The 13,375-nt window shown below is 28.6% G+C and overlaps 1 protein-coding gene across 1 annotated transcript in view; it reads left to right on the top strand.

Moving 5' to 3' along the window:
• Positions 1-4,547: 4,547 nt before the first annotated feature.
• LOC107447151 (rho-related GTP-binding protein RhoN) overlaps positions 4,548-13,375 on the top strand; it is a 65,790-nt gene continuing 56,962 nt past the window's right edge. The window contains exon 1 of the mRNA XM_016061991.3: positions 4,548-4,679. The gene's annotated coding sequence lies outside the window, so the exon portion shown is untranslated. The remainder of the gene's footprint in view (positions 4,680-13,375) is intronic.

Genomic DNA, 13,375 nt, shown 5'->3' with positions numbered 1-13,375 from the left:
TTCTTCCATGACAGGAGATATTAATTTCAAGAAACTCTAGAAAGATATCAAATATTTTTAATTGTATTAAATACATAAAACTCCTTTATTTCCTCAAGAATTAATGCATACACCGAAAGTTATAGATCAAAATACAATATTCCGCTGATGCATTCGCGCAATATTTGCACCTATCACGTTCAAAAAATTAGTTGTGTTAGCAACTTTTTCTTTTCAAACTTTCAAAGTAGTTGCCAGGTATCGTAACAAACTAACTGTTTTTCGTGTAACACTACCCACCGTACTACAAGCAAAAGAAGTGCATTACATTACAAACGAAAAAAAGTTGCGACTACAGTAGTTTCGTTGTTTTCAGATAAAGTATGTTAGTTTTGACTGTTGATCCTACATAATTCTAGCGAGTTACATGTTTCAGAGCCCCTTGTAGGTTTTTAAACCAATAATAATGAATTGCCCAGTACATACTATAAGAAAGTCTGAAAAATTAAACCAATTTATAATTATACTATTTCATTTAATTGGGAATTGTTTATTCTACATTCGATTGTAACTACTTAAATCAAAACAAACTTCTGTGCAGTAAAAATCCTTTTTATATAAAATAAATAAAGTATTATACTATAAACATCACCTGGGAAAACTATTAAAACGTGCGCATGGTTCACAATATTTTCAGTATCATTTTTATGGTATAGTTATTATAATTACCCTTTATAAAGATGTTATCTTGTTAAATATTAGCGCCGATAAACTTACGGATCTAAAAATAAAAACAAAATAAAACAAATATTTTTAGAACATCTTTAATTTAAAAACAGTTTTAAATCCGACAAAAGGATAAAAAAGAAGTCGTATATTCTATAGCAGTTACTCCTCATTCTTATTTTTATTTTCTTATTTTCTTCAGCTTTGGAACCCTGAATGATTCAACATTTTTCGGCAGAACCCCGACTTTATAAATAATATAGTACATACAAACAATCGTGAGCTTATTGACCAACTAAAGTCTACTTTATTTTGAAAATATTTAGATTAAAGAACGAAATTTTTTCATCTTATTTTTCATAATTAATCTTAAATTGGATTTTATATCAGACAGTTGAATTCACAACTCCTCGAGCAGTATCTAATTTAGTTTTAAATTAGTTTTTGGAGGTATATACATAAGCGAAAATGAAACTAGTAGTGAAACATTGCGGTTTTTGTCGAACTGAAAGCTAAAAGAACTATTATAAACGTTGAAAATTATAAACCTGGCAACATGTTTCTTTGTTAACGAATTTAGTTATTTAGATTTGAAAAGCGCGATAGGAAATATAAAGGCAATTTTTCATAAATTCAGATTCTTTTCATAATACTGTTATTAGAATCGATTCCAATCATTCAAAAACAAAACAGGTATATTCGTATTTCATACGTTAGAAATATAGTTATTGGGAAAATGAAACGTCCCTAAAAAAAAAATTTTTTTTTTTGGTATTTATTTTAAATAATTTCATAAAGACGTCCGAAATAATAAATAACTATTAGATTATTTCTCTGATTCTGATTCAGGTAAAAATTACGATTTGTGGTTCCGCCTTATAAAACAGATGTGACGTATGATGTGGCAGAAGTCGAATTCTTGGCCATAGATGGCGCCACTGAAAAAACAAGAATCGCACACTCTGCCTTAATTTGCTCGGTTTCACCAAACAGGCTTGCCCGTGTGGCAAGTGGCATTAGAACCAACCAACTAACCAACTAATAGATTATTAATTAGATTTAATAAATATATATAAAATTTCAAAAATTATTACTGTGAAGTTAACGTTTTTTTCTTTAGTCTTCCACGGAATCCTAGGGCTCTGCAAAACATCATTTGGGAACCACTGTTCAATAACAAAGAGTTAAATTGTAAAGCTTCTTTTCTCTAGAATTTACATATTTTAAACTGTATAAAAATATTTTTAGAAGTTTCTACGAATAATATTAGACGTAATTGGGTGATTTTAGATGATATGATGCTCATAAGTTTTAACGAAACCAGTTTCAAACGAACCCCTCTTTTCAAAAAAAATTATTAAAAAAATTCGCAGTCTCCAGCCTAATAATAAAGCTATATGCTCTGAACTTGGATGCTTAATTGGGCTCAGTATGATTTTATTAAAATTTTCTAGAGTTATAAAAATATTTACGAAAAGTATGACATCAATATTTTAAAATATAGCCAGTTTCGAAAGAATCTCGCATAGCAAAAAATTATTAAAAAATCTTTAATTTGTCCACCTTTAATGCGTTGCGATATGTATCCATGTATGTTCTGAACTTTGTTTTTTTTTTGACTTAATAATATGTTCTTAAAAATTTTCTATTAATATTTATAGACACATTTACGGAAAATATGACACCCATATTTCAATATGAAATCAGTAATAATGCGTTACAAATAATTTTAAAAAAATCCTCAAATTGTCCACACGGATGTTAGCTTAGGCACAGACATTTGCATGTTTTAAACTAAATTAAAAAAAATTATTAATTTTCTATAATATTTCGAGTTATATATGGGTATTTTCGAAAATTAACCCCTTTTATTTTAATATAAAACTTGTTTTAGATGATTCTCGGTTTCAAAAATTAAAAAAAGAAAAAAAAATCTTAAAATTAAACCTAACGTTAGCTTTATGTAAGGTTCGTAATTTGATTATTTTGGATTAAAAAAAAATCCTATAAATACTCCAAACTTTATAAGAATATTTTGAAAATATACGACAGACTTGTTATTACACGAATCCACAGTTACAAAATAATCCCTCACTGCAAAATGCTATAAAAAGTTAAAAAGCTTACACCCTCAGCGCTATAATATGCTCTGGACTTCGCAAATATTGGACTCGATAAAACTTTTTACAAATTTTTCATTATAGACATGCATGGTTATTTTTTGAAATTATGACACCCATATATTATAATATGAGTCCAGTTTCAAATTAAACACGTGTTATAAAAAAAATTCGCAAGGTGTCCTTCTTAATATTAGCTTCAAAAATGCTCTGGACTTCGCTTGTTTTGAAATAAATATTTTTTTTAAAATAGAAAAAACATTTTTCAATAATTCTAGACACATACGGCTTTTTTTCAAAAAAATATGATGCCCATAATTCAATATAAATAAGTTTTTGTAAAATAATAATGCTCATAAAAATTAAAAAAATAAAAAATTTATCATCCGAGTTTTAGAGCTATTTATGCTCTTAACTTAGTGTGTTTTGGACTAAAAAAATTTATGAAAATTTTCAATTTCTTTTTCAAAAATATGCTGTTTATATTTTTAACATAAAACCAGTTTTTAATTTTTTTTTTAGCATTTTTATTTTTCGATAAATATTTCTAGACACACATGACTATTTCAGAAACTATGAAATCCATATTTTAATATTAAACCAGTTTTAACTGATCCCGCAAGCGCAAAAAGGAAAAAAAAAGTGTTCATCCTAATTTTATTTAAATTCGTGGGTTAAACATTTTTAAAGGTTAACATGTTCTGCTCTAAAAACGATTCCCTCAAATTTTCTATAAATAACTCTTGAGTTATACGGATAATTCCGGAAATTATATCGTCACCATTTAATACAAAACCATTTTTTTTATCAGAAAATTGTAAGAAGTTCGTTATGTGTCTATCTCACGTTAGCGCTTTGAAATTTTCATATTTTGGTCTAAAGACTTTTTAGAAGAAAATTTCTGTAAATGTTTCTAAACACAAATCTTTTTTCTTCTTTTTTCTGCAAACACGACGCCTATATTTTAATAAGAGTTCTTTTTCAGAAGAATTCCGAATTGCAGAAAAATATATAAAAATTCCCAAAATGTCCACCTTTATGTTAGAAAAGTGGCGTGAAGAAGTGTGTATGCCCGTGAAAATAGGATTGAAATCGTGTAATTTCTGGAGAGGGCGAATAATACCGTAATTAAATTTTATACATTTCCAACAAAATTTTCTAAAATGTAAAAGATATTTATATTTTAATAACCTTTAACTCAATCTTTAAATTTGTTTGAAATTTTTTTTCGTAAAACACTTTACCTAAGCTAAATGTTTGCCTAATAAAAAGTTTAATTACTTAATTAAATAATAAAAGTTATTTACAATTGTTGCATATTTAAAGACTTAATGTACTTAGTTGTTGTTTTAATGCCCCCTTAGATTTGATACAAATATTTATACAAGCAATCGTAGCATAAAAAAGGAGGGGGAAAAACACTTTTTCTTATAAAGAGATTATAATTTATTATAAGTATTATTCTTTTAGAATCAAATGACACTTTCATTTAAGACGAAATGCTGAAATCTTATCTCTTAATTTCATTATAAGTCATCCGATAATATCAACAGAACATCACCTTTTCGAAAATGAGTAATTCATCAACCTGTGTTTTTTATTCAAGCTTCAACCTGTTACAAAATGTGAGGTAGATCTTGGCGTGCTCTTCTATCTTGGCAGTAAAAAAATAATAAAACTTGGCGACTTTACACGAAAATTCAGCCAATATATCTCGCCAAAAACTTTTCTCATTCAGGCTTTCGGTTGAAGTTGAACGAAAATCTCAGTTACTGTGAGAGCTTTGAGTAGTGAATAATTGCGTCAGATAGTGTGTCGCGTTTCTCTATTTTTAGGATTGTTTACATTAATAAGGTAAGCTTTTTTTTCTTTTAAAAAATCATTGCTGTGGAGAATAAGCTATTTTTTAACCGATCTTTTTCGATAATCCAAAAAGCTTTTGGGTTGCTTTGATATGATGTAATACTAACCCCCAGCAGCGTTTACTATCACGGCTATTCGTTCTTTGTTGTTATTATGCTATGAATCACGTGGGTCTTTGCTTCATAGTTTACTATGGTATTGCTCATAACCTTTTGTGATTGTCTTTATTGTTTGTATACCTATAATCCGAATAAAATAAAATATACTGTGTTTAGATAAATATACGATTTTATGGGAAGACTTTCCTTATTTGTTATTTTATGAAAAAAAAACATAATTATTTGTCAGTAGGTATTCTATAAATATAATATTTAGGTGAGCAAATAAAGTACATAAAGATTTATTTCTTTTTAATAAATGTAAGATTTTCGTGAGAATATTTTTCTTACTATTCATTATTAATTATTCTTTAAAAAAATTTAGTATTAGTCTATATTTTTGTGATTATTCATGTGAAATGCCGAGTGTATGATGTCTATTTTAGTTGTTATGCGATGTTTACAGTGGTGTAAATAACACTCTTGTTGCGAGGGGGAGGGGAGCATGAGGTTTGAGGGGCACTCACCACATAAAATATCACCACAAGTTAAACAAAGATATATTTTTTACCTAAAATATTTTCTAAAGCACTTTATAAGTGTTAATAACCCTTAATTAAATTCTGAATATAATTGCTATGAGATAGTTAATTTCTCCTATTTTGTTTTATAATCTCTTTAATCGGTGAGCTGCATGTAGTAAAAGCAGACAAATAGAATATGAGCTTATAACTTATTTAAAGAAAGAAATCTTCTATTGATTTATTCTAATTTTTAACTTAAATTTTTATTTCCGCAAATTCTTTTTGAAAACCATAGTTTAATTTTCATATTTCGACAAAAGCGGAATCCTGGTAGAAAAAAAAAACCCTATTAAAACCTAATTTAAGATTCAGAAAAAAAAGTCTTGACTACAGAATGCACTTACGTTATGTTTAGTTGAGTAACTATCAATATTTGAGCCTTCCCTCCACCACTATTTAATTAATTTATTTTTTGAGATAATAAGATGAATCCCATGGAGTTTCCCTGTAATTTATTAATTAAGTCATCATGGTTTAAAATAAAAAATTTTTTTTACTTGAAGAGATTAACAATTGAATTGTCCAGTTGGGAGTAAAGTTCACTAAGATAAGCTAATTCCTTAGAATTCAATATCTTATCGATTTGTTAACTTACGTTTCATGGTAATTTTTTTTTGTTGGTCCTTTTTAATTTTATTTGTGTTTAAGATTAATAAAAATAATTTAATGAAATAAAATCCATTCAAATTTTGAAATAAATGTATTTTTCTCTTTTGAAGTATCCTTTTTGTGATTCCCCTCCTGAATACTGAGGTTATTTATTCATTTCTTTTTTTTTTTTCCCCCTTTATTTTAATGCGTGTATATCTTATTATTTTGTTCTGATTGAACTAATTTGTTTTCGTGTGTTATAAGATACAAAGCTAGATGATATATTTTTTTTAATTTAATCTGTGAAAATCTTAAGAATCTTGAGAGAAACTAAATTTTTGTCGCTGCAATGTTCATCGTCGCAAAACATGAAGAGACATGCACATCTAAGCATTTTCTAACAGGTGAATTTTTTTATATATATACCACCACCCGGTGAAGGAATTTCGGATTGAAATTTTTATTTGTTGAGTAATTTTTTTTTTCAATGAATTTGATTGGAAAACTATATAGTACGTACTTTTGAAACAGATACTATGTTTGATTTTTAAAAGATCGTAAATAATTTTAAGGGGGATATTTCCGTATCGATGTTTTTTTTTTTTTTTTTTTTTTTTTTTTTTTATTTTTTNTTTTTTTTTTTTTTTTGTCCGAAAATTAAAAAAATTTGGCGATTATTCTGCACAGATCGCTATAGAGAAATCTTCCCAGAAAATACGGTGACCCCAGTTAGTGATCTTTAATTCCTTATTTATTTTTAATATCTTTCCCATTTCCTCCCTTTCTTTTGTGCTTTACATTTAATTGATAAAGCACAAAATCTCCTCATTTCCAGATTTAGTCTACGTAATTTAGGGTTCTATTTAAGATAGATGGGGGTCCATAAAAGGACCCTTCATAAGTTATTTCCTTAAATAGAATATATTTTGTATTTTTTTTTTTTTTTTTTTTTTTTTTAGTTTAAAAAGAACTCTTCACAATTCATTTCATTTTAAAAGTGGACCCTTCACAAGATTCTTCCTTTGAAAACGGAGTTAATGACTGGTTAATTCATAATTTTATTACCACCGCTTCTTGTCAGCTGAACATAGTTTCAAGTTATACCCATAGTTTTAAGCCCCTTCCCCTCAAATATAAGACCTTATTTTATAGATTCAGAAAAACCGGGTCATGCAGAAGTATCCGATTGTAATTTAAATTTAGATTTTAAAAATAATCAAAATTCTAACAAAAGCTGGAAATAAATTGTACAAATCAGTATTTTTGTTATTTTTTATAGAATCATAAAAATAAAACCCTTGTTTTCAACAAGAATCTGGATTGACCCCTGCTATGTCGTTTGAGGTTATCGCAGTACAATCTCTACCGGCTCTTATGTCATATATCTTGCCATTTTTATCATACAATATATCACTGGTACAGAACTCCTAAATGAATGAATAAAAACAAATGTTAATTTTTGTAACTATTCAGCTGGCAACAATTGAAATGGATACGAAATCTAAATCAGCCAAAATAAAACTAATATTAATAGCAAAAAAATAAAAAATATTTGGAATATTAATTGAACTTAGTTCCTGTTGGTCTATAATCACGCAATTTTTTGAAAATATCATCTCGTATAGACGCCAGTCGGTCTGGAAGGCGGCGGTGGGTGGGTGGGTAGGTATGTTGACCAAAGGACAGGTGTTTTTTGAGATGAGAAAAGTTATTAGATCCGCTACTTATATTCTTCTTATGAGTGTGGGAATGCTTGCTATTGAAGATTTAATAGAACGGGCTTCTTTAATTTTATTCCTGATTTTCGAAAACTATTTTCAATCTCTTTTTTTTTCCCCCTTCTAGTTTCTTTTTAACACTTAAAAAGTTTAATCGCTCCAAAACATATTTTTATGCTATAGAATTCTTTTATTTTATTTATATAAAATTTGTAGTGCATTTGTTCATGCGTTCCTCACTTTGTGATATGGCCTTCGTTTTAATTTGTCATATTGCAAGGATCTTTCCAAACTTTCTGTGAATATATGGTCCTTTTTTGTGATTTTGAGAAAAATCCATCCAGACGGATCCAGGTGATCAACTTACAGCGGTTGTCAATTTAACAGTTTTCTCTATGTATTGATTAATATCAGAAATTTAATTCATATATAAGTTTTTCTGGAATTATAGACATTCCTGGAATAGACTCAGATCCGACACCATTAGTATGACATAGTAATTTTGAATTCTCTCAAAATGCCGCATTTTGTTTTTAAAAAAATTAATTTTTTTGTTATTCCCTTCTCGATTACTTTTTCTCTATCTATTTATTCCAATTCTAGTTTATTTATTTATTATTTTATTTATTTATTCCAATTCTAGTTTATTTATTTATTATTTTATTTATTTATTGGATTCGTCTTAATTGTGGTATTGTTCAATCAGGGGTCTGTTTAGAAGAAATTTAGGTCCGTTTACGGACCCTTCACAAAATATCTTTTCATAGAAACGGACCCTTCACAACATATCTTTTCATAGAAACGGACCCTTCACAAAATATTTTAACTTAAGAACGGACCCTTCACAAAATAATTTCTTTTAATCGGACCCTTCGCAAATTTGTTTATCTTCATCATTGTTTTGTTAATCGAATAAACCCTTCCCGGGGGGGGGGGGAAGACAGATGTAAACGAACAAAGTTTTATCTTCAGCAAACGCTTCTTCCTTTATTCGTCCGAAATGAATATTCTGCGTTCAGTATAGGCTAAATACCAAATATTTGTATGCAGCATCTCTAATTTAGTAGCAGCAATTGCTGTTTATCTTTTAAATTTTAATTTTTTTTCATTATAATTTTACAGTGTTGTGCATAATCTTGTATCTCTTTACAATTTAAAAACTCCTTGAAAAAGTTTTTTTTTGCAATAACAGGAATTCACAAAATGTCTGGACAGACCCCTGGTTCAATTCAAATTTTGCTTAGATGAATAAACTGACACCCCCCCCCCATAAAATTGTGAAAGAGAGGGATTACCTTAACTAAAAACACATTAAGTATTGTTTTATTTCTAAATGTTCATGTCCAGCTGTTTCATGCATTTCTTAACTAAGCAACTTACCAGATCCAACTACTACTGGACAGATGAAATGCATACCTGCCAACTTTTACGCATTTGGCGTAAAATTTTATTTCTATCTTTAAAGTGGTAGTAAAATGTGTGCTTTTTTTATATTCTTTGCATTTACCTTTCTTTTTATTTGGTTTTTGACTACCATTATTTTTTAAATAATTGAGCACATATATTAATATCTAATGCTGTCATGGTAGTCCGCATAAGTTTTTCCAAAATACAGCTTATATATCTGCCTAAAATTGTAATTTAAATTCCATATTACTACCACTGGGGAAAATCCTACTCGAAAGGATTAAAAGTTGGCAGTTATGGAAATGTATACATTTATTTTATTCTACTTTCAATTAATTGACAAGAAATAAAATTAGCGACTAAGCTTTTTAATGCACAATTCTATTTTTTAATTACCTGTCAATATTTTATATTCATCATATTCACATTTTTCTTGTTGCTACTAGAAAATGCAAGAGTTTATTTAAAGCAGGTGTTTATCTTTAATTCTTTCACCAAAGTCGTAAAATTAAATTGCTGGCTATAAAATCATGGATGCTCAACTCTTAACTTTGTTGAAGTTATTTTGACCGACAACGCAAGATATGGGGAATTTTTTCTTGCGATCACTTGCTCCTTATGACGTTATTGCAACACGTCGTCATGTGACGTCACAAAGGTTAGATTAAATACTACGATGTTATTGCTTTCAAAATAAATATGCATATTTTTAGATCTGGTTAAAACCGGAAACTGATTCTTTTTTTTTAAATTCATTTTGGTATGAAAGTATTAGTTTCAATGCTAGCATAACCCTTAATTTTTTATACATTTTTTAAAGATTGTTTTCTTTACTTATTTTTTGGTTATTAATATGTTTTAAAAGTCATGAAATAGTTCATTTTTGAGATCATTTAAATACAATTAAATGATTCAAATAAGTATTTAGTAAAGAATCAAGCGATTGCTCCATTTCAAATTTTGTCCAAAATGTCATGTCTCATTTTGTATGCAATAAAAATAAGGATTATAACTGTTAATGATTAAAACAAATCTGGGTCATGGGATTTTTAGAAACAAAAAAGAATATATAATATAAAATTGTTTATTAATTATTTATTTATACCAATGGTAATTAAATTGTTAGATGTGGTAAATGTAGAGTTTGTTTTGTTTGATATAATTGAAATACATTTTTGATATTATTAAATACATTTTGGATAAATCATATCAACGAATAAGAAAGAAAGAAAAAACCTTTGCAGTTAGTTCTTTGATCAGGAATGGTATGATTTTAGACGATAGTAAAATTCAGGTAAAAATCGTGGTTTATTACGCATTGTCCAAAACATTTTTGTCTACTGTACAAAACAGTTCTGTTCTTAGCTATAGACTTTGTAAAGGTTTTATTTATGCAATTATTAAAAATTAATAAATTAACAATAAAAATTTATAAAACTAATATAAAATTTACAAATTTCATTATTTACATTATTTATATTTAATATTAATAATGAGAAATAATTTGATAAATGGTGTTTTTTTTCTGTCTTAAATTGTCCAAAACTAGATATTGTAGTGTAGTTTTATTTGAACAATTCTAAACAATTAAGAAAATGGTTAAAACTGCAGAAAGGAAGAGAACTTCTTTATTAAATTCTTCTTTATTTTTAAAAAAGAGAAAGAAATAGCTGCTTTTGTTTTAATTTTTCAACACTATTATGAATTTTTAAATATTAAGTCCCAGATGCTATTTGAGCTTATCCAATATACCTAAATAATATTTATACATTTTATAATTGGTTAATGTAATCTTAAGAACACAATAAATTGTAGGATTTTTATTGATATTGAACTAGGCTATATAGTCTTATTTATTTGTATGTTTTAAATGCATTGTAACTTTAGAGTTTTGGCAGTAAATCTCATGTGACCTATCCATAAACAGTTTAGGAAGTCTAAGCTGGTTAGAAATTGAAAATTTCTTGTCCATTGTAATTGAAACGCTTATTATATTGTGCGCCTCACTGTGGGCTAGAATTCCTTAGAAATCAGCCAGAACCTCGTTGTTATTCTTGTCGTTGGTCAGTTTTAAGTACGCCTGTTATTTTAATACAATCTGAAGTAGAAAATTTTCTTTTCAAAGTGCTTTTTAGTGTTTAGTTTTCGAAATTATCAATACAGAGGATATAAAGAAGCTCTCCCCTCTTTGAGTGTTTCAATAACCGATCTATTTTTAAAGTACCACGTCAAAACAGTGAGGATGAACTTTCGCAGACTGATTTGGGGCCGGATAAAGGCTGGTCTTGAATCTTTTCTATTTCTTACAGTTCATGGTAAAATGTCCCAACCCGATATTTTAAAAGAAAAAGATGTTTGAATTATGGATTAGGAGAACAATTGAGAAGAAGTCTTTGTTGTTGAAAGGAGTTACTGTCCTTCAGTAATCTAAGTAAAATTTTTCCTCACAATTTATTTTTTAAAGCAGTCCACTACTCAATTTCTAACGGAGGCTAAGTTAAATATTCTTGATCTCACCGTGACCAAATTGCAAAAAGTAATAATAATAAATAAATAAATAAAATAACTTAGCATTGTTTAAATTTGAAATACATCGACTTATAAGTTTAGTACAGTTAAAAACAGAATTTTGTAGTTGGTAGTTGAAGTGTGCGACTCTCGGATCTTGATTTATAATAAGGCCTGGGTGGCTCTAGGGCCCTCTTACATGTCTGGGGACTCCCCTAAATGTTATTAATATTTTTGTGAGCCTTGGTTGCTCAGGGTATAAGGCGTTCGCCTTCCGGTGGGCCGGGTTCGAATCCCAGCGGTGACTGGTCGATACGAATTCTGCATCTGGCTTGCACCGACCACAGTGCTGACGTAAAATATCATCGGTGGTAGGCTGCTCATGGGTTACAGTCCCCTTGCCGTCAGGCTAATGGTGGGAGGGTTTCGTGGTTTTCTTCTCCATGTAAAGCAAATGCGGATTAGTTCAATCAAAAAGTCCTCCATGAAGGCAAATTTTTCTCAATACTTGATCCAGGAGTTCCCTTGTCTTCTTGATTGGGTCAAGGCTACGGAGTTGAACATTAGTAGTCGTAAATCCAAGAATTGGGTCGGCTGATACGGCTGGGTCGATATACAAAAATTATTTTCTTAATAATTTTCTGTTAGAATTATAAGTTAGCAAAAATTGAATAAAATATAAGCAGAAGTTTACAAATATGATTTAATAAAATATTAGCATAAGTTAACAAATATGTTATAATGAGCTTAAAAGCATTCTTGTAAATGAACAACTTGTTAATTTCATTAACAATGAGGCCTCCCAACAGTTTTGAGCCTAGGGCCTTCAAATTTCTATATGACTGTTCTGATCTCCCAACTCTAATTTAAGCTTATTCTATTAAAATTTTAACCGTATCCTATGGAAGTAATTACATTATATTGTAATTTTAATTAGCTCTGTAATATTTTGTAAATTATGATATATTAAAATAATTATAATCTCGCATTAAATATTCGAGTAGTAAGTGTTCGCCTTAATAATTTAAAAATAAATGAGAGACTTCTTTTTTTTTTTAACTTATAGGTTTTAAATTTTACAAATTCTATGTCAGTCAAATATTTCGGACTCTGACTCGTTCAAAATTGTCTTCAACTTAGACTTCACAGCCAAAGCCCGATTTTCACCTAAGGTCTGAACAAAAGGACTTGTGGTTTCTGAAGGGCCCCAATTAGTAAAAAATTATTCTTTTTAACCTTATTATTATTATTATAAATATCTGAGCATAGTTCTTGCCATATTTTTGACTTGGCCGTATACAGATATGTAATCTGAAACTGACTAAATTCACCCGTCTGCTTTAAAAATTTCAAATAATGTTTCGTTTAATAAGATTTTTGATGAAAAAGAAAAAAATTATTAGATGAAGTAGGCCTTTTTTATGTTTAGACTACTTAACATTACGCTAATTTTAAAATATTTACTAAGAAACCTTGAACATTTACAGAGCCTGCGGCCCATATTTGTCTTGATTGGTCTCCTGTTCGCAACACACACCCCCTCCTGGGTTTCAAAATACTTTAATCGTTAGCAATTGTGAAATCAATAATGGAATATAAGAAAGAGAACTTCCGCTAAAATATGATGATATTTTTAAGAGCAGGCTGTAAACTGATCAAAATAAAATCGTTTGCAAAAGTTGGGTTCATATCATATGCGTGATTGAATGGAGAAAAAAAAATGAATATATTTTGATCATTCTACCATTTTTAAAGGTTGGGCAGCTTTGCTTAGCTCATTA

This window comes from Parasteatoda tepidariorum, chromosome 10 (assembly GCF_043381705.1).
Source record: "Parasteatoda tepidariorum isolate YZ-2023 chromosome 10, CAS_Ptep_4.0, whole genome shotgun sequence".
NCBI lineage: Eukaryota > Metazoa > Arthropoda > Arachnida > Araneae > Theridiidae > Parasteatoda > Parasteatoda tepidariorum.
The sequence above is the reverse complement of the archived record's forward strand: the minus strand, read 5'-3'. Positions and strand labels throughout refer to the sequence as shown.